This window comes from Camarhynchus parvulus, chromosome 10 (assembly GCF_901933205.1).
Source record: "Camarhynchus parvulus chromosome 10, STF_HiC, whole genome shotgun sequence".
Lineage (NCBI taxonomy): Eukaryota > Metazoa > Chordata > Aves > Passeriformes > Thraupidae > Camarhynchus > Camarhynchus parvulus.
The window spans coordinates 167,205-190,564 of NC_044580.1; the positions used below are offsets into that span (position 1 = coordinate 167,205).

At 39.4% G+C, this 23,360-nt stretch overlaps 1 protein-coding gene across 1 annotated transcript in view; it reads right to left on the reverse strand.

The window, feature by feature from the left end:
- The window catches only part of OTUD7A (OTU deubiquitinase 7A), a 100,511-nt gene extending 77,416 nt beyond the window's left edge, over positions 1-23,095 (reverse strand). The window contains exon 1 of the mRNA XM_030955519.1: positions 23,025-23,095. The gene's annotated coding sequence lies outside the window, so the exon portion shown is untranslated. The remainder of the gene's footprint in view (positions 1-23,024) is intronic.
- Between the last annotated feature and the right edge of the window lie 265 nt (positions 23,096-23,360).

The window sequence follows — 23,360 nt, forward strand, 5'->3', positions numbered from 1 at the left end:
CTCAATAAAGTCCCACGTTGGTGCTGCAAGCACCCAGCAGGATACTACGTGACAGTACAGGACATTTGGGCTGTCAGGACAGGGACCCTGGTAGTCACACCTGACAGTCACTGCCGCTCCTTTTCCATTCCCAAGTGTCCACTGGCAGTTTGCACCCTGACAGCTGAGGACACCATTAAATGCAGTTACACATTCACCTTGCCTGTTTTAGCCTGTGGACTGTCAGGCACGGCAATAGGTTTTTAGCTTAAGACATTTTCTTTGTCTGGAAGTAGTCAGAGCATCTCTTAAGAAGACAAATTTCCTTTTAATTCATAAAGGGCTGACTAGAAAACATCCCAGTTATAAATACAGAGCTATCTCAACTGCAGAGTGTTGCTCCTCACACTTGCGTGGGTGGGCTATGAGCCGTCACAGATCTCTGACCTCACAGAAACCTTTATAAAAAAACCTCAACAAGTTTGTGAAAAGCCTTCCTATTCAAACCAGTACCAGGCAAAACTTACAAAGAGTATCTGCAAAACAGAAGAAAACACATCTATTGATATGGAAGAGGATATGATGAACAAAGCCAGTTAATCTTTAAAAAACATTGTTCTATTTTGAAAAATCTTCTGTGGTGACTCTTTTCAGATATGTTGGAAATGCTCAAGTTACAACCTTGAAATTGAGACCTAATAAATGACTTTATTACAAGGTTGCATTGTAATAAGTAAACATAAGACACTGATCTAGATAAATCTTCTTTTATCACTTCCTAACTTCTTAGTCATTGGACGTTTCAAGCATAGTCATCTGCTAAGGTAGCTCTTGCAGTATGGATTTTTGTATTGTTTGCTTATTGTACAAATAAATAAACTGCAGGCTATCCGACCAGTTTTTATTGTGCTGTGTGGACACCAGGCAATGCAGTTTTCACTCAAACCGCTGGAAATATAAGGTGAATTTTCATTATCATATAAGTTCTGAAAATATGCAATATCTTTGTGTTATTGAAATAAAACCCAACAAAACTTCATGAAAAATCTGTATCTCAAAAAGGATTCTACCAAGCCCCTAGAAATTTTGTCTTATGTAGAATTATATATGTATAGGAACTATTGATAGAAGCAGGTAACCAAACACTGAGGTACAATTTTGGTTTTAAGTCCAAAAAGGAATCTTATGTTCACTGGCATCCAGCAAGCAGCGAAATGGATCCTAGTCTGGTTTTCTCTCTCTGAAGTCAAAATGGCAACAAAACCCCGTGCTATGTTCTATTTGTTGGCAGAGCTGTACCTCAGCAGACACACATCTTCCCATCTCACAAAATCAGCCTACATATTTTGTCTACCATCTACTGCAAAAAGGAAGAGAAATGTTGATTCCTTTTACAAAAATCTATTTATTTCCTGGCCACTCCTCTGAAGAATTGGAGGACTCATTAGATGAGACACTTCAAAGTCAGAAGCAAAGCTCTTTGTACACCTGCACAAGTTCTGCCATACTGATCCTGCAAAGCAAGGCTTTGGCACCCAGAGGTGGTAAGTGAGCCCCCAGGCTCTGCAAGTTATTTGGCTTTCAAATATTAACAAATGACAAGAACAGGGGGAGGATTTTGCTCACTGATGATGCTGACACTGTATATACAGCCAATAGTAAGTCCCTATCACAGCCAGTCCCAACTATTCTTCAAAGCATCAGCCTATCTGGAAAAAAAAAAAACAAAAGGACACCCCAAAACCTCCCAACACACACAGGTATTGACAAAATGAAAGGCACAGCAGCTTATGCCTCTTCTGCAGAGGTCTTTTTACTCAATGACTGATGGGGCAAAATCAACTGTAAGTTATGCCACAGACACTGTAGAAATGATGAGATTTTTTGCAAGTAGGCAGCCTTCTAGTAAACTTAGAAAATTTTAACAGGACTTTTTCAGTGTCTAAATAACAAAATATTTAGCATACTGTACTGTATCTGGGAGATTCAGCTGCCTCTCTAGCAGTGGACAAGACTGTCTGGAAAAGCTGTGAAGTCAATTGTTCCTATGCCTGCAGGGAAACATACTTCAGTGTAAAATTAATTTAATTATCATAGGAGGGATTATTTAAATTATTTTCCTTCAAAATTATAATAGGAGCATGCAACAAATATTCCACAAATAGGAATATATTGATGCAAGGAAAACCAGCTCTGTTAAAATTTGCACCAAATAAAGTCCCTCTCTCCAGCCTGTAGATACTGGATGGCAGGAAAGGGATTAACAAGGAGTCTTCTGGCTACTCACATACTTAATGTGCTCCTTTGCTGAAAACCGTGGAAATGCACAGCATTCATTTCTTTAGGCTATTACCAGAAGCCTTTTTTCCCCCAACTTCAGGAAGAAAATGTGTCAAAAGCTGCTAGGACTTCTGATATTCCAAAAATTAACACACTGTGCTACAGCTATGCTGTTTGCCATGTTCCAATTTTTCCTGCTTTCTCATTTAGAGTGATATTAGCTGCCAAAATATGTTTCAAGCTTGAAGACAAGAAAACACCTTCTAAAATTACAGTAAAATAGAAATAAAGTTGCTGCCTTGGTGAACCAGTAGAATCAGAATCAGGGAATATATTGCCAGAGGTGAAAATATTACTTGAAGATAAGCTGGTAAACCAAGCTACCAATGTACAATCACAAAAGCTTGCTGGCCTTTGTTCCATCAACCAAATTATTGGGAAAATCCTTCTGAGACACAGAAAACAAAAGAATGGGAAGGCGAGATTATGTCAAATTATGAAAGTTAACAGAAATATCATTTTTATAGGAAATCCTCCATCCCATTCATAGAGAGAAAAAACTAGTCATAAAAACTTCCTGAAACACAACAGTTACTAAATCAAAGCTACTGCAGTAATGTGAGTATTTTATTAGGTAGTAAGTTGCTCAATTCCCTTTCCTACTAAAAGATCCCATTTTAGAGTCCCCAGAGCTCAGAATTATTACTTCTGCATTCCATCCTTCTTTCACTGACCACAGCCGTGGCGCAGCTTTTGGAGGAGACAGTCCCGAGTGCAGCAGTGGAAAGCTGCAGGTATCTTCCCCATGGCAGCTCCCAAAGCAAAGCCAAGCCTGTGTCAGGAGCAGGAGCACTGTGGGAGCAGCTTCTCTCCCCACCTCTCTCTTTGGGAGCAGCACTTTCTGGAGTGCTGCATCCAAAGTTATTTGCTTCAGTACCTGAAGAAACAGCTTAGCTCATCAATCAAAAGCACATTCTCAGACACCCACAGCAAAACCACCCCCACACACTGTAGGCAAAATGTATATGTGTACCAAGAAAAAGAAAATAATTATTTCTGACAGATGAGCAAGCTTTTTAGAAAAATAAGTCTGTTATCATTTAATTACTGAATTTGTACAGCATCTTTAACTACCCAGTTGCACAGATTGCTGTAGTACACCAGATAGAAAATTCAGTAAATTCTGTCTCAAACTCCCAGTCTAAGCTGTTGCATTACAAAATGATTCTTGTTTGAATAATAAAATTCATTTTAAAATTAACTGGATGGCATACCAAACCAGAATTTATTTTCAAAACCTATGGAAGGTTTTGAAACACACAGAAAAGGGGATGGTGAAGTATTCAGTCATAAACTTATACTTGCTTATTTGAAATATTTGTTTCCCACTGCTACAAATACATTTTACAACTATTTTTGCACAGCATCCTTTCAGAAAGCTACAGTACTAGGGCTTGCATTCTGTAGTTGCTTTGATTTACAGATTTTTCCCTTGGATATCTGTTGAATTCAACTCTCACTTAGCCTTAACTATCACATTTCATTCTCCAATACATGGAATCTCCTATACCAAATCTGATTGCCTTTCAGAAAGGCATCTCATCAAACTCAGCTCTTTCTAAAGGGGAAACACAACAGAATTAGAAAACCTTTTGTTCTCAGTATTTGAAATTCTTTTGGATTTGTATAATCCAGCCTATTGAAAAAGATAAACTATTCAAATGAGTCTTCATATATCCACCCTGTCATGGTTTGACACTGGCACAATGCCAGTGCCCCATGAAAATATACTTCCCTGGTGTTTGCTGTGAGATGTGACCAGGAAATAAGCAAAGCAGGCCTCTAGCTTAGAAAAAAAGGTTTATTAACTAAACTACAAAAGGAAACCCCCCCACACACACACATCTGGAAAATGAAAACTCCACAAAAGCATTTCCTCCTCCCCCCACCACATTTCCAATACATCTTCCAAATTTCAACTCTCCATCCGTCTCCCTGTAAATACTCAATTCCAGTCCATCAAGAGGAGAGGAGTCCTTCTTGGGGCCATGGTGACCTCTTCCTTGCATGCCCAGCGCTCTCACCATGTGCATGGACCAGAGCTGCTTCGAGGGTTGTCCTTTTAAGGGTGCTTTGACCAGTTCCAAAAAAGCACAGTCTCTCACTTTCGGGACCTCTTGTCCCCCCCATACTTGTCTACCCCCTGGGGCCGGGGGGTCTCCAAAACTGAACCCTCTCAGTTCTGAGCCATCGCCTCCCCCCTGGATGCAGCCTCTGTGTCGCGAGGAAGCACGGTTCTGTCCATGGCTGTACCAAAAAGAGTCCAGCAACCAGCTACTCCATCATCTCTTTCCAGCCTCTTCTTTACTCTCCCAGCCTCACTCACTGCTCCGACTATCATTCACTTGCCCATTTTCTCTTTATCATCCACTCCATCTCCCCTCCGGGAAAGGTCCAAATGCTCTGTGAGGTCTTCATCATCCAGAAAGGGGTTAACAAACTCCTGCACGCGGCCAGGCTCCTTCCCTGCTGCACTCCCCCCTTCCCCCTCCTTCTCCACAGCCGATATCACCTCAAGGCCACAGGCCCGTACCAGCTTTCTCTCTCTCGTCTTCTGGCTGGGGTGGGGGGTGCTGCCCAAATCCTCTCGGGGCCTCTCTCCCTCTGTCTCTCCTGGGGGGGCTGCCCAACGCCTCCTGGTGCCCCCCACCACCCTTCCATCCTGAGGGGTCAGGCCTACCTCTGCCGGGCCGCAGGTTTCCCCTCCCCCGCCCAGCTCGAAGCCAGGCAGGGGAGGCCTTGCCTCTTTGCTGGCCGGAAATCAAAGAGGGAGCCCAAGGGAGTGCTCTGCTTCCAACCCCTGTGTGCTCAGAGGCGCATCCACCCTCAGTGGCCAAGCCTGGTGTCAATTTTAGAATCTGAACACCTATTGGCCTCTGGCCACTCCATTCCCAGAAAACCTGCTTCCTGTAAACCCATGACACACCCAAACCATGGAACATCTATGAAACACACACCAATCTTGTCCTAAACAATTTTCTACATAATCTATTTATTCTGTAATCTAGAACACAACCCAAACTGGATATTACATCTGCATCTAATAGCTGTAGACCATTAATAGCATTTCTGATTAGACAGAAGTACATATTCCTCAGATAAAGCTGTATCCAATCATCCAAATCAAGCTACTTTGGACTTTCTAAAATGTAGAAAAGTGAAATACTGCTGCCAAAAAAATATTCATCAGAACTATGATAAAAGAATTGTGTGAAAGGCAGCATGCTGGAAATTTTAACAATCCTACTGCTTCTCATAATTTGTAAGAAATGAAAATTGTACCAGTGACTTAAGGGAAAAAGCAAGCTTTTACCCCTGATGAACTGTGAGCATTTTTTACTGTCTTACTTCTCTTAATCTGGGAAATGTGTAGCGACTGAGCTCATCAGCACATGCCTGCAGGCCTCAAGTGACACCCTGGCTATGCTTCCTTACCCTTTCATTCTTCTGACACAAGACTGCTGCTTTCTTCTGGGGTCTTGCTCAGGAGAGGGCTCATGAAAGGCACAGACTTTTATCTCTGTATCTTGTGCCTTAATGACTATGCAGAATTATTGTACAGCTGTTGATATGTGTAATTTAAAAAGAAAAAAGACTGTATTAGTAACAAATCTCAGAGAACTAGCACCGCTGAGGTTGTTCATGGCTTTGGAAAGGTGGGGGATGAGAGATTTTGCTGACATTTGCACTTGGATAGCATTGAAACGTGAAACAAAAATGGTTTATAAAATGTATATTAGTTTCTCCACACCATCGGAAAATAACACTACTCTCTTCCCAAATTATACATAAAAATAAAGAACCCTTCATGATGGCTGCTTTCTGCAGAGCTCACATAAATGGCTTCTAGCTGTCACTGTCTGGCCCAAAGCTTAATTCCACTGAGCTGCTGAGAATAAAAGAGAGTGATTAAAGGAATTCAGTGTCACTTCCAGTACTGGTTTTGCAGTATACTGGGACACTATAATAGATCAGCATCCCTAATGCAGTTTGGAACTCCAGCATGTGTCTGCTGTACACCTCAACTCAGAAATCTCTCTGATAAGACTTTAGGCCACATTTTCTATATAGCTGGAGACTACTGGTTTCATGTAAAGCTGCATTGATCTGTTTTTAATACTCCCAGCACAGAATGTGCTGGATCTGACTTCCAAAGCTGAACTGCAGTAACAGGTTGAATCTGCAATTGTGCTGAGTATATCAAAGACTATTTTCCCTTCTAAAGCACAAACATCTGTCAGGCTCTCCTCTATATAGATGTAGTAACTTTTTTTACTTGAAGATGTATTCTTGACTATGAAATCCTAAAGATGCACTATCTATTGTAACTTTTACTTTACAATCCAGGCAATGATGGGAACACATTTGTTAACTCTAAAGAAACTATAGTAAGCAACCTTTCTTTGGGTAATCTATCAATTCATTTTATGACAGAACACATAGCACAGCTATTTGAAGAGCTCCATGGTAAGCTTCACTTAAAGCAAACAGTTGTACATTTCTAATTATAAGTCAAAAAACTCTCTGCATTCCATATCTGATTCAAATTTTGCTTTTAATAAAAGGAACTGCAACATATATACCTTCTGGAGCAAAATGAGTGAAAAAATAAATAAAGCAATTTGAGGAGGTCTCAAGAAAAAAAGAAGTGCTAATAATTTTAGTATTAGGGAGAGGTTCAGAGACATGACACTAATGTCAGTAGGGACAGGGTGAAGCTCTTGGGTTCCAGTCCAAATCTTTCAAATCCAATGCTCTAAATCAGAGTCCAAACTCTAAATGTAGGTGTCTAAAATTAAAATGGCCTAAGGGGTCAACAGTCTATCTTCCAGTTTATTTAAGAAACTGTATAGTTACTCAACTGTGTGAAGGAAAAAACCAACCCAAATCACAAAGCTCATGCCCTAAGTTCAAGTGTCCAGGTTTAACATACAATGATTTGCTGTATTCTATGCACTGATTTTCCCTAAAGTTAAAACTTTTGCCTCAGCCACAGGGGTCTCTTTGCTCATAGTATTCTGAATATCAAAAACCCTCTTCACATGCCATGGGCAGCAATACAGCTGATTAACACATGTATTAAGCAGCTGTTCCCTTCAGTTTTTACAAATTTGGCAACTGCCTTCTATACACTCCGTCACTCCCCCCCTGCCCCTGCTAAGTGATCTATCAAGGGAAGAAGTACAATTCAGAATCTGAGTGTTAATCCTCCAAATATTTAGTAAACTACAGTTGAGAATGATTGGAAGTTATAGAATTGTACTGCCAGAAGATGCAATGGCAGGTTAATAGGAGTTGAGAAGCTCAACTCCTGATTTTAAAGGGTCATATATAAAATTTTTTTACGCTCATTTTTTCTGCCTCTTTGAGAAGTTTTTAAGACAACCACAAAATATGTACACTTTTGAGTGGACTATTACATCTCCTGGCTACAGCACCTGACTCTAACTCAGACTGAGGAGAGATGTGCTGTAAATGTTCCATGTCTGCACTTCAGCACCTGATGTATCCATCAAGATGATGATTATCATAACATCATTTTGCAAATGCTCTTTACAGGGCAGGAAATGTTTTAATAACAAGAGATCTTTGTCAATGAGCCAATAACCACATAGCCACTCAGCAGGAACCCAACTGCCCTTTCAGTGCCAGGTTTGCACCAACAAACCTCACACACCTTGTACATAACATTCACTGTCCTGTAGAAACAGAGGCCATGACAGTTCAATCATGTCTTGCACATGTGAGGTTATTTTCATCCCAGGTCATGTAAGAATGAAATAATAAGGTGGGATTGCAAATCCTTGCTGTTAATGATCTTTATATTAAACCACATATGTGAGAGAAGAAAAAAAACCACCAAACCAAATCAAAAATACCCACCCCCAGTACAAGATTAGAACAAACCCAAATTCAAAGAAAACCCTGAAGAGCACTAAAAATACTGAAGAGCACTAAAAAAATCCTGCATCATTCACTCCCTAATAATCTCACTGCCTCCCAAATCAGCTCCCTTGGGAAGCCAGCAGGGCCAGAGCTCCACTACACACTACACCCCTCAGCATTCCCTGCTGCAAGCCTAGGACACACAGGTGAAGGAGAAGGGAAGGACCTGTGGAAAAAGCTTGCACTGCCCAGCAGGAACAGAAACTACTGTGTTCTAGATGTTATTGTGTCCTAGATGTACATGCACACAGAAATGCATGCACACATACACACATACATATAGATATTTATTCCGCCCTAACAGTGTATAAACCCCTGTGGCAAACATCTTTCTCCACCACAAATACAGCGAAGACTTACCAGCTAGAATGCATTTTGTCTTTGCACGAAGGTTGATATTTTACATCCGCAAGTGCTCCTGACCCCTTTTCTCTAATTGATTAAATGAAAAATAAATTCAAAAAGTACTAAGACATCTCCTACAGTTCTGCCACAGAAGTAGAGCAAACTGCCCAAGCAGTACTTTGTAATTTCCTTCTGAGTTAAACCGCAGAAGTCCTTTTGATTAGAACTGTGGCAAGCACACATTTTGCTACTATTCCTTTGGCTTCAGTCAGCAGCACAGCTCTTGGAGCTGGTTGAAACCTTCCCATTAAATTTGACACTCAGCAGCAGAAAGAATGCTAAACCAACAGAAGAAACCATCAGGCTCCATATTGTTTTCTCTTGGGAACATTGGATGTGCCAATAAACCCTCTGATTAAAACAGATCAGCAGAACCAAAAGCTGCAGAAACACTACAAGGAAAGAACATGAGATGAGTATCTGCTCCTTAAAAGGCCTATGGCATGAGAAAATAAGAAGTTTCCTCATCTCTGAAACTGCTCTTCATATTCCAAATGCTTTCTCCCCAACATATCCTGAAGCATAAAAATAACAGCCAGAGAAAGTGCTCTGCTGCTTCTACAGTGCAATTCAAGGAAGTCCATTAACATTTCTTTCTCATTTATAAGCACCTCAGTAACCGAAAAAAAATTTTGGCCAGCCAACAGTGAGATGTACAAGTGATGCTTTTGGACCTTGATTGCCCCCAAACACTTTCTATTTCTGGGGTCAACTGCCTCCAGGCATGAGAGAGCATCCAGCTGGACTCCCAGACTCTGAAAAGTGAGGGGAAATGTGACCCTTCCCCAATCCACGAAGAGACACCCTCACGTTAACTATGTCAGAAGCACCAGAGAAAAGGGCCATCAACACAAATGAAAAGATATAAAGGAATAATCAAAATTTGCAATAAGAACAAAGACATCTTCTTGCTACTATTAAGTCACCTTAGTTTTTTTTAAATTTTACCTGTATGTTTCTACACTCACAGTCAATAGGGGAGTCTTTTGCATCGTTAAAGGACTACAACACTACCTGAAATTTATCATGTCAAGTACTGCAGCATGTGAAAGTTCTCACATTAGAGTTCTCACATTTCACACAGAGTAAACCTTGAAATTGTCATGTGAGGTGCAAAGTGACAGTCACATGCCGTCCCTCCTGTTCTAGCACCAATCCACATTTGGATTCCTTTCAAACCAAGTAAACTTAGAAATTCTGTGTGGAAGTATGCTGCAAAGGCAAGATGCTCAGGTTAGTGAAGATAGAGGCTATGACAAGGTACATGAAGGTTATCCTAATGGCAACAAGCATAGCTTTTGGCATAAGTGCATCAGGGAAAAGAACAGCTCAACTGCAAATGCTAACAGGCAGCAGAGCAGTGGGGATGTGGGGGTCCGTGAGCAAGTGAAGCTGAATTGTGAACTCTCAGGCAGAAGCCTGGTACCTGCTCCCTGCAGTCTGTACAGGCAGCTTGTAACCCTCCGTGACACCTGGACTAAACACAACGGTCACATTCTGAGTCCTCCAACTAGCATAAAGGCAGAACATGCAGTTAAAAGGGCTGCTCACACATGGTGTTTCTGCACATTAACTGGAGAAAAACAGGAGTCGAAGTGTTGAAAGTAAGGGTTCCCTGAAAGCAGTAGCAGTCTCAGAATGAAGAGGCCAAGGAAAGAAGGCAGCAAAGATCATAACTGGCAACAAGAGAAAATCCTAGAGATGAGAGATTAGTGGAGACGAATGCCAGGGGATGCCCAGGAACCCTGGCCAGTGTTTTCCAAGATTGGTAACTTCGAGATGAGGCACAGCACAGATCAATGTAACTTTCTACCCAGCCTTCCCAACCTAGCAGAGTTCACCCCGCTGGGAAAGGAAGAGCCACTGAATGTAGTGGTGGCAGCAGAGCAGGTGAGTGATATCCCAAATGGGACCAATGTGATGAAACCCTAACCCTTGCTGGTTTTACAATAAACCCACTTCATGCTGATTTTAGCTCTGCCTCAGCTTTGACAGCAGCAACACTCAATTTCCTCTTAGTTCTCCTCAGCAAGCTGTGGCCTATCTTTGGAATAATACTGCCTGTTTATCGATGTTTAAGCACATTTGATTCACCATTTACAAAATAAAAACAGTATATACATCTAACACACATCTATATATACACCTAACTCCCTCAAATCCAAGAATAATTAATGTTATACAGATAGCTGCTCTTACCTCATGGAAAACACAGCCTAACAGATTAAAAAAATAAACGCTAATCTAAAACTGAAGTTCACAATTAATAATAAAATGTTAGGAATCCGTTGAAGGATCTCAAAAAATTAATTTTCATTTCAAGATTTCTATTTCATATATCATGGAAAGAAGCAGGCAGGAGTATAAAAGCTTGAAAAAAGAGCATCTTATTCTCCTGGGAGTTCATTTTATGCTGTAACTGGTGAAAAGCCTCTTCAAAAAAGGTTATAAATACCATATTAATTTCATTAGGAAAGCTCCCATGGCATATTAATTTAATTTCTGGCACTGTTAGTGCATCTTTTTAGATGCATAAAATCTTAGAGGTAATTTCATTAACAGTAAAGATCTGAAAAAGGCAACTAAAATATTTTAAATAGATTGGTGACAATTCAGCTAGAAAGCATGCAAGTTTACTCTAATTCTCTTCCAATTAACACCACCCTGACACACAAGAGCTAGCAGGCTCTGCCACTGAAGTTATGTTATCCCTAAGGCCTCTGTATTTGCAAAGACTGCATGCATAGCTCTCAAAAGATTAATGACCTGCTCCTTTATTTAAGGCAGATACTCATCTTCAGTGATCACGTATGAGCTCTGCAGCTAAGCATGAAATTTAACAGCTGTCTTAGCTTATTCTGCCAAGAAAGAAGATTTTTTTCCCCAAACACTTACTGCACTGGAGTATTCTGGACACATAAAATATCCTAAGTGCCAACATGTGCAATAGCAGTAGCAGCTTCTCCATCCTGGCCTTCATTCTGTAGCCTGACTTTGCGTACAGGACTCTGAAGCTACCCATGGTCTCAGCAAAGCCAACAGGAGCTTTTATCATAGGACATAGATTTATAAAATGCAAGTAGATAGAAAGCAAGTCCTAGCAAAGAACATTTCACACTCTGTGATCACTTCTACAAATACAGGATGTTTATTTTGTATGTTTTAAGTCATGACAGTTCTAAAACCCTCATACACTTACTGCTTAACTGAAATACGAGGTCAGCTACTACACAAAAATAAATCCTTTTTTTTCAGTCATTTTAAACCCAAACTCCCCAATCAACTTCACTCTTAGTCACAAGAAAGGTGATACAAAAGGGCTTCTTTGAACAACAAAGATACAACCTGTGTGTCCAAGGCTGTTACTTTTTATTGATTCATGATATTAATCTAATGAGTTAAGAGTCTATAAATCAGGAGTGGGAGTATTTTCTGAAAAGGATGCTAGAGTTCAAAAGACCTATAGAATTTTAAGAAGAAATTCCATCCCTGAGTTCTACAGCTAGAGTGATTTCAGGAGATCCGACCATGAAACCTCATGAACGTCCCACCAGCCTCAGCAAACTAAAGAGACACGTCCCAGACATCTCTCCATCAAGATACTAAATCCCCACAACAGAGGCAAAGTCTCTGAAGATTTTACCCTTTGATACATAGAAACTACATTCTGAAATAAAAAAGATAACTTTTAGCCCCAGTCCCCTTAAAACTAAGGCAAATTTGGATAGTACATTTTCCCATTCTTTGGGCATTTCATTTGAAGGACTTTTTTAATAGGTAGGGAAAATTAATTTTAGAAATTTTGTTTCCTGACTGATCAGAATTCACAAAGCAATATAAGCCCTCTGATTGACAAGCACAGGATTCCTAGGAAAACATGGATTTGGAACAGTTCTGGAGGATTCCAGAAAGGGAAAGGTTGGAAGGGAATGCTGAAAAAGCTGCCATAGCTTCCCAAAGACTACACCCTTGCAGGTTCAGTTTTAAACAGGCATATCTAAGACCTAGGAAAACGTTTGTTTCTGCACAGTACTGAAGAACAGACAGCACACAAGGGTTTGGGACTTAGGTGCAACTCTATCAGATACAGAATCAGTGTTTTGAATTAGGGTTTTACAGATTGGCTATTAATGAAATTACAACTTCATCTGGAAGTTTAATCATCAGGAAAATAATGAACTTTTTTAAAGTACTTCATTGGACCTAGAAGCTTAAATCCAATTAAAAGAAGTCATGTGATCTCTTAAGCACCTGTAGTCAGCTTTTCAAGTGAGGCAAGGAGCATTGGAAACTTTTGAAAGATCTTCTCTGTATGGCTACTAATATAAAATAATTCATTTTAACCTGTCTCTGAAAAAAAACCCAAATCACATTTATCTCAACTATTCACACACAGAACTTAAATGTGCTATTGCAAAACATTAACAAAAGAGCTATCAAGCCACTGGACGTTAGAGCTATAGTCTGCTTTTTGCTACATTTGGTCAACTTTATTGAATCCTGAGCCATTTACATACAGAGGAAGATTCCAGAGGAATACATTCTGTGAATGGCTAGTAATTTATTTAAAGGAAATGTGCTTATTTTTAACCGAAATATGTTTCCTGTAAATACTGTGAGATCCTGCTGCTAACTTTTTCTGTAAATACAAGAAACCGTCTTGTCTTATTTAACATGCATTATATGCAGTGACCCAATTTTACACTGCAAGGCTTCAAGAAGAGCTGTTGGATCTACAAATATGTAACACCGCTACATTCCAGCCAAGCAAACAGTGGGAACATGAAAAAGTAACACAGAAGGAGAACTGCATATTATTAGCAGTTCTCACCATCCAGATATTTTATTAAACAGACCATAAGTTTTGTTTACCTGGCTGCTTAGGAATTTCTAAAAATTAAAATAAAAAAATCCCAACCAATCAACTAACCAAAAAAAAAAAAAACCCACACACAACTTCCCTGGAAAATTACTGGAGAATTAGCTTATTTCCTACTTCAAAATAATTTTACAAGGTTTAAAGATTTCTACAGGTTTTGAGCAAATATTTTTGCAGTTTGACAGTAACTCATGCTTCTAGAACACATCCCTAAGTCTTCAACTACCTTCTCCACATCCTTTTCTTTCAAAAGTAGTGAAAGCTCCTTATAACTGTGTACATAAAGTTTTATATCTACAGCTACTGCATTTCATTGGCTTTGTAACTTAAGCTAGAAGATCAAACAAGGTCACACATTGCATAAACAGCTGTGCAGACAGGGAAGTTCTGCTTTGGCATTTCCACCTTCACAGCACCTGGTGAACCCCTGTCTGCAGTGCTCATTATCTCAAATTACAAAACTACAATTAACACCAGGTTAAATTTATCATGGTATAGCAATAAAAACAAATAAGATAACCACAAGATACTGTAATTAGAGATTGACTTACTAGACATTTTTGCATCTGGATCTCAGGACTTTACTCCACAGCATTGAATCACTTTTAAAATTAGCTGCTCTTAAGACTGCAAAATACACAGTAGTGATGAAGTAACAGGTTTCATGAAAATCTATTCTTTTTTTCTTCCTCTCTCTAAACATAATGTATTTTCCATAGCCATATCCAAGAAAGATATGGCTTGGAGATAAAATATCACCAGAAATCACAATTATGTGGCAAACTATTTATACAGTTATATTTTGCCCCACTTTAAAAGTGAATATACTGACATGGCATCATTTCAAACAGCTCAAAATAGACTTTTTTCATAGATATTAGTCATGAGACATATTGTAAAATATCTGGGTCTTAATCTGCAGCTCTCTGACAGCAAAAGACAATTTTATGGGTTTGAACAGAATAATGGTAATGGCAGTGAACTAAACCCACTTGTTGTCCATCCACTCTTTTAGTATTTCAGCTCAAAATGTATTTTACTACCACAATGACTCCCTCTAAGGTAACTTTCTGCCAGAGATACTCAGAACTCCACAACTTAAAGGCTATTTTTTGGCCTTATTCTACTAGAAGAGAAGGCCCACTTCAGTGGCTTGGAGGGGGTGGATGGATTTTGCATTTTTAAAGCCCCAGACCTCTTTTTCTCCAGTTCCTAAGGACCATGGCAGCTTGACTCTCAAGGGATTTGTTACAGAAACATTTTCTCATCCACTCATACGTCTCAGATATAGAAGAAAAATGGTGCACAGAAAACATACATACACATGTTACTATAACCTCTGTAAGAAAATAATTGGGGTAATGCCAGTCATAGGACTATTTCTACCCAAAATATACAGTAAAATTATGTGCTCTCCCAATCTTTACCTCACAAAAGTGAAGCAACTTCTAATGGAAGTAAACTCAATTATGAAATCCAAAGAAGGATATTTCACATTTTTCATTCTTTAAAGATACATTTAATGACAACCAAAAGGTTTCAGAGATATCTTCTCTCATAAGTACATCTCTCTCTATTTATACTGGATAGGAAAATATTTAATCTTAAATATGAGAGGCATGTGGAATGAAACCTAACAACTGAATAGCTCTTGAAGGGGCCATTTCTCATGTAAAGCATATTTTAGGACACAAAACTGGAGGAAGGAAAATTATAACAGCTCTGTTTCTCAAATTCTTTATCAAAGAAAGTCAAGAGATTTTCATCTAGATGCAAACATGTCATCAACTCCAGACACTTAGAACTAAGCTGCTCAGGCTGAGTGAGTATTCATCTCTGGTGGTAGCAAAAGATAATGATTTGTATTTCTGTGCTAATTGAAGTCTTAGCAGCCTTGTGTGCTCATAATCAAGCACCTGATCTGCATTAGCACTGAGGGGAGCAACCAGCAATACTTCAACTGGAAGCACAGGCATCAGGTTTTCCAGGGTGAGTACACAATGCTTATCTGCAGACATGAGAATATCATCTTTTTGAAGTCAGAGCGCTACCAAGCCTCATGAGCAACACACCATAGCAGTGAGGGGCGTGTGTCAGTGAGTGCCACAGCCTTGCTTTAAAGATCACCTCATGTGGAATAAGTAATTAATAGTTTGTAGCATGTGTTTTTAACCACAAAACCAGCTGAAATACACTTGGACCCTACTACAAAATTCTTATTAATTCTCCCAGTCACAAGTATTGACATTCAGTTGCCAACTACTAGCCACTGTTTGACACATCCTCCTCTGCCAATCACAGATAATTCCCTTTGAAAGGTAAAGGAACAGAGAACAGTATTTGGGATGGATTAAGGGACAGGAAACAGGTATCTCCCGTTACAAAGATGATGTAGCCCAGCGAGAGACAACATAGTGATTATTGTTACAAAAACCACAGGTCTAGATTTATGATGCTGCTCTTTCTTCTGCATGGGCTTTCATCAGTCAATGTCAGAAGAAATTTTGAACAATGCAGAATTATAAAAATGTAAGCTGTGTTGCCCAGGAGACAATACAGATCTCTGCATAGGGTTTCTTAAGAGAACTTTCATATAACATTTTTTCACAGCCTCATTTCCTCTTATTCTTGCCAAGAAAAGACATCCTTCTAATAATCCTGGTTAAATTCTGCTTTGAGTATACACTAATAATAATAATAATAGCTACCTTTGTATTTCCTGCCCAAAACTGTTATACAGTCCTTATCTACTAGGCATGCTCAGGTTGGAATGCCAGAGCAGAGATACAAGTGCAACTACACACAGTGAGAGAAAGAGCAAACCAGCAAAGCACTTCTGGGTACCTCAGAAAAGGATCATTACTCGTATGAGTGTGAGCAACTTTTCCTACTTTATTTGAAATTCTGTCTTGAAGAATTGAACAGTGAACTGAACCACAACACAAACATCTAAGAAAACTTCATTTATAAACACAGATGTGAGTTCTGTATATCTGAGATTCATATGCATCCATACAAAGAAGCCTGAAGGCATAAACTGTCTATTGCTAAGAAACACTTTGCTTCTACAGTTTTCATCAGCCACTGAGACAATCCCAGCTAAAAGGCGCAAAAATTCATTCCTTCACACAGGTCTTCTTTCAATACAGAAGTACTACTGCAAAAAGTCCAGTAGTAGAATATCTGATTTTCCTTCACCTGCATCCTGAGATATCAAAACTGTACATGATAAGAAGCTGTGAGAGTAGCTCATGGGGCCTCAAATCTCTGTGGAAAACCTGGAAATGCCACCCTAAATGACTTCATATTGGTATGCCTTCCCATAGTTTTATTTTGAACCTTGCTTTTTATGGTTGTTAGAAAACCAAACATGAAACACCAACATTGATATAAACCATTTCAGCTCTCTTGATTTTTCATTTATATTCTGAATTTTCAGGTTAACTTCACAATCTTTAATTTTAATCCCCTCCTTGTAAATGCATGGTACTCAGGGGTAATGAAAAAGGATACTACTTTTCAAGGCAATTTCCTACCAGCCAGCAGCTTCAATTTAGCAAAGTGCAAATAGTGTATCAATCTGGTTTTACTTAACCTTATCCATGTGGCTTTCTCCATTATATGTTCTCCTGTTAATTTGTTCTGAAGGGAAGCTTGTCTCCAGCTCTTAACTCAACTGTACTTGGCAGAACAGATGAACATACCATACTAACTGAATCTTTCCCACATGTGAACTTTACAGGTTGTATACTTTGTCATTCTTTCTGCTGAAACTACATAAATGTGCCTTCCCTTTATACTCTGCCTCTCCCTTAAACCAGTGGTACTCTTCCAGAGACAAATATGTAAAGGGTTATTTAGAGGGACATGGAGGTGATTTCATTGCTTCACACTTAATTATAGTTTGTTAAATCAATGCTTTATTTATACTAAAACAATCCTGTCTCATTACCATAATCTTATTTAATACACCTGTATGTCCTCCTCTTCATCAGAATTGACAATGTAACAGCTCTAGGACTTGAAATAGAAGCTACTGGGATATTATATATTCTCAGGTAAGAGATGGGCAGATGTTAAGGGATGGCAGATCTGAAACTGTTCCCGACACATCCATCTGCAATGCTTTGGTCTGGGTTCTGTTCTCAGGTAAGTATGTTACTCTGATTAGAGGAAGAGTGTTATCATCTCTGTATCTAAGGGTACAGCTTGATAGTGTGTGTTTTCTTCTACTGTCTGCTGCTTAGTACAGAGTAAATCTACGTAATAAATTCAAGTTCACCACCATCAAGCAACTGTCCTTTACATTGATCTCGGCTCTAAGAGGGAAAACTATTTAACACAGGATAAAAGCCCCTTTGCACTACCTCAGAAACTCTGCAGGCAATGTAAGTGTTTGCACAGAAATTTAATCAGTATACAGCTAGACAGATACATCTGGGTTCATCCCCCCATGTCCTTGCTGAGCAATTTCCAACAGGGTGTAAGGTACCCTACAGAGTCACTAATTAGTAACAGTGAAATGACTCGGTCCAACCAGAGACAGAGCAATGCAAGCCAGGCACTGTTTCTTGCACTTTGTTTCTTGTTGCAATAGATCTCAAAAGAGATGAGAAAAGCTAAACCAGTAAAGATATTAGTGTTATATGATGTTATTGGGCATTCTTGTACTCAAGATTCGCGTCGTTTGAGTCAGACAAGACCCTTTACAAAGTCAGGCTCCCAAATTAAAGATCTTCCACTACTGTGCCGTGTCTATGCACACACTGGTTATGGGACACAGTCCTTCTTTGCTTGAAGAGTGTTTTTGAAGGAAATTATACTTGTACTATTTAGAAAGTAAATACAATGGAAAAAAGTAAAGTGATTTGACAACAAATATCAGCTCTGTAAGAAAGGTCTCCTACCCCAGTGCCCTTGTTCTTGGGACTAGAAGTCATCTGATGGATGACTGAATTGTCAGTCACTCATGCATTTAGTGTTTCAGCAGTACCAATACAACAACCTGAGCCCAGCCTGCTCTGCAATACAAAGGAATTCATTCACTATGTTTTTCAATCAGAAATACAACATCAGCAGAGTTTCACTCCTGTTTAGGTGCTGAAACATAAAAGACAGAAAATAGAAAAGAATTTTTCATTCAGATTTCTAATAGGCACTGATTATTTTACCAGTTTCTATGGCACTATCACCATGGCAGCTAGCCATTTTAATCAAAGGCATTCGAACACATTTCTGATAACATCACACTCTTACATCTCCTGGGCACATGCAGCAGTAACCACTTTGTACATTTCCATAGGACAGAGGCCACTAATGTCAGCAGACATCAGGATTAGAAATGTGATATTTCAAGCATCTAATTAAAGAACAAGATCTCAGTGTTCCTTACTCTAATTCTGAAAACAATAGGGGAAATATAACCATTGTGACCAAAATGAGAATCAAAATTCTTCCACAGCTTGCTCAGTTTCTACATGGGTTTTGCCCCTTCCTTGATTAACTACTCAATGCAAATGATTACTCAGCATATCCTAAGAGAATGTGCAAATGGAAAAAAAAATCACTGTAGAGAACTGAGTATCTGCAAAATACTGACAGATAAAAATAGCTATTTACCCTTTGTACAAAACCCCCATACTTTGCTCTGTGTACAGGCTAAATTGAAGCATTGCATACAAGGCTGAAATCATGAGCAGACAGCAGCAAAACTCAGGGTTCTGACCAAAGGAATTTTCAATGTAGAACAGAAGCATTCTAATTTTACTAAATATATAATGAAGAATTTGCAAATATACTCAGCCTGAAAAATGCCCTGCAAGTACTGAAAAATACTTCCAGCAACAGCACTCCTTCATGTCATCTATGTAATACTTAAGAAAATAATTTTTCAAACTAACTTATAGCAAATTCATACTTTTGTCCTGAGATTTCTGGATTTTTTTTTTTACTAAGAGTGTATTTCAAAAGGCTGAGATACTCTAAATAAATGAATTTATAAACCCTTTTAATAAAAGCTAATAAGCAAGCTGAACAAATTCTCTATTTCAAGCCTCAAGCTTTTCAAAATGTCCATCCAAGAGATATTAAATAAATAGATAATGTCAATAATGCAGATAATGTCAATACAGATACTGTATTGATATCTATATTGTGTCAATACAGATGATGTCAATAATCCACAGTAAAACATACAGCAAAGCACTAATCTAACACTAAAGCTAAAAATCACTGGCATAACAACATCCTAAAATAGACAACACCGACCTCAAATAGAGGAATAAGAAACTCAAGTAAACTGAGAATGAGACAATACATCACAATTAGCTTTGTCTTTTCAAACTGCTTAAACTCAGAAATAATCATGGAAAGTCATGTTAGGAGAACAATATGAAAACAGAACAGTAAGTCAAGTCTCTCGCATCTCCAGTACCTCCATGCTTGTCAGATTTATAGTTTTTCCTCCCTTGGGTCAGTAGCTCGGGAAGGACAACAAAAAAAGTCTAGAAAATATGACAGTGAAAGTGTTGTACTGTTACATGTATATACTAATTAATCTGCCCTTAAAATAAAGCCAGTCAATTACCACCTAGGATTTTAGAAGAGTTCTGCCATCTTACTCAACTTCTCTGTTTTGTGTCATGCTTTGCCTTAGGAAAACAATAAAAAATAAATACAGGAAAATGCAATATAATATCCACGCAATATTTCTACCACACCTCAATTGGTAAACTATTTTTGTATAAGTCCATACAGCTGAATTTTCAGAGCATCTAAGCAGCCAGGTTAATCTCCCAGTTTTTTCATTAGGGCAACCTGATTTATTTGTTTAGAAGATCCACATACCATTTAGCTCCATGCTTTAGTCTAAATATCAATGAATGCTTGTATAGTCACGTCAGTGATAAATGAACCAGTAGAATACAAAATCTTCAATAACAACAAAGCCTTTTCTGTTTTCAGTCCTCAATTTAACAACAGTTGCACCTGGTATTTTAAGCTTACCATTTGCTTAATTAAAAGTTTATGTTTAATTTTATGTTTAATTTTTGTTCAGTATGAATCCCAAGATATGTTACGGAATTTGAGTCAAAAGGAGCTTCAGATTTCATTATGTTTTTGAAATGCAGAAAATATTAAAGAAGGAGGCTTCATTAAAAACTGCAAGATATGAAGTGTGGACTATCTGGACACAAACATTCTGCTAGTTCCCTTGGTCTTTTCCTTCTCTCAGGTCCAACTTTCTCTCCTGTATAACTCAATACATAATTATGCTTTGCAAGTGTTCTCCTCCCATGAAGACTACACAGGGTTACTGGGTCCAAAGGCAAGAACAGGCAAAATAACAGTATGTGACAGCACAATGATATACACATTTTTTTAATTCTTGAGTTTATGCAGTATATCATAAATTCAATAAAAACCTTCTCCCCCCCCAAATAACACAGATAAAAAGAATTCATACAAGACTCTAAATCATCTGAAAACACCACAGGGATTATATTTAAAAATGCAGCTTTAATTTAAATTAGATGCTCTATGTATACTGCTGGTTAAAACATAGATTCCCTAATTTTTAAATAAGTAACACAAAGGGCAACTATGACAACAATTAGCACAATGGTTGCACCAGTAACATCAGTAAGTGTTCACAGCCTGCCTGTGCACAGCTCCATGAAATGCCTTACCTGGAGTCCCATTCACTGAATGGCCTTTTTGCTGAGTCTGCCAACATGACAATAAGAGATGCGCCAGGGCACTGAAAGATGCAGAGTGAGGCTTAGTAGGGAAGGACTAAGTACCTTTCTACCTGCTCATTACACAGTTCTTTGGAGTCTGTAACAGCCAGCCAGCATCACCTCTACGTGAATACGTACTGATTAAACCAAGATTAAAATCTTCTAGAATCCATTGGCAAAAAAACCCAAACCAACCTTTTCCAAAACCAGATACATTATTATTAAGCAAACAATCAGTTACTTTTGCACTATACACACACACAAATAAGACTCTATAAGACCTGATCCCTACCCAGTCTAATCCCCTTAACAGTTGTTATATTACACCTGAATTAACCTGTCCTGGAGATGACTGAGTTTCTTGTAAAAACTACAGACATGAAAATGTAGTACCACAAAAGAACTAGACTCACAAAGGTGCCATTGCTACCCCACGTCATACCACGACTGCTGCTGTGTGGGCATGCACAGCCCACAGAGGTTCTGTACTCCACACCAATATTATAGCTTTAGCAAAAGCAGCCTTGCAATAGAAAGTGTTCCAGAGGCTGGTAGGCACTGATATTCATCTATATTCCAGATTCAAATGGGAAAAGTCTAGCTCACCCCTGCGTGAGCAGCACAGTCATACCAGGGAAAAATCTGGCCTCCATCCATAGAAAGGGACCATTTAGTCAATTCACTCCAACAGCAGAAAACAGAGCCAGATCCAGCCTTAACAGCTCATATTTTAATAACAGATTGTAAATAACAAAACAACACTTTTCCTATCAGCAGCAGTTTCAATTCCAGAAGCTTAATACAATTTGCTTTAAATCTGTGCCATAGCAACCTTTATTAAAGTCAATGTCATCTGTAAGGACTGAGTTAAAATAAAATGTGGGCCAAATTTATCAGACATTAGTTCCCTTTGATACAGAGCTCAGAACACTGATTGTATGTCATCCTAGATACGGTATGAGTTGCATACATTGCATCCAGCAACATATTTTAAACCAGGCCTCTCCAAAATACTCTCCCAGATCATCTGTTTTGAGTATTTGTCTGAGATGGTGAAGGTCAAATGAAAAGTGTGAAAGGTTTCTTTTGGCTTACATCAAATTTATATCCATATGCTAGAAAATGCAGCACTATTCAGGCCCAAGGAGAGAAGCCTCAAGAGTTTATTAAAATATGACAGTGTTTTAGCTGGTCAATTTAAAGGTACATCCAAGTGACAACAGAAGAGACCATTCCCTCTGGCTGTGGAAGCTGTGTATGCCCACGTAGCCATGAATATCACTGTGTGCGAGAGACACTGACCAGAACTGAGGAACTTACTGTGACAGAACTACAGCAAAAGTAGTCAACAATTTATCCTTTTATTTTCAGAAGTGGCTCAGAGGGCACAGTGCATCTTTATGTCAGACAGGTACCGAACGAGTCTCCAGAAAGCGCTTAGAACAGACATATTCCTACAACCTCCAGGGTAAGCGTAGGGGTAGTGAGCTTTTTAAATTTAGATTATGTAAGGTTGTGCCTCACTGCATTATGTTTTATATACACGTTATATCTCACTGCACTATATTGCACCCTGTGAACTCCTAATGAGCATTACTCCCGCAAATCCAGGCAGTACCCCCTTTTGTAGCTGTTTCAGGAGAACAAATATCATAGGTACATCAGATAGTTATCGAATGAGGTCAATCCTGCCAAATGTCCTGACATGGTCTAAGAAACACAGAAGAACATCCCACCTGCCCGAATCGGCCTCTTGCCCAAGCAGCACCGAACCACCCGGCCAGGGAACAGGCTCCTTGTAGAGGCTGAAGCCGCGAATGCAGGAGCGAAGCGAGTCTGCAATGCAGAAGCCCTTCCCGGAGCTCATCAATGAGCCGGGGGAGACGGGGCGGGGGCAGAGCCGACAGCCCTGCCCGCATCCCCGCCACGACACCCCGAGGCACGGGGCGGGCGGCGATTCTGAGCGCCGGCTTCGCCCTGACGGGCTGCGGCCGAGGGCGCTGCCCCGGGGCTGTCCGCCCGCGGCTCCGCGCAGCGGGAACTTCTGCGGCCGGGGCGCCGCGGGCAAGGAC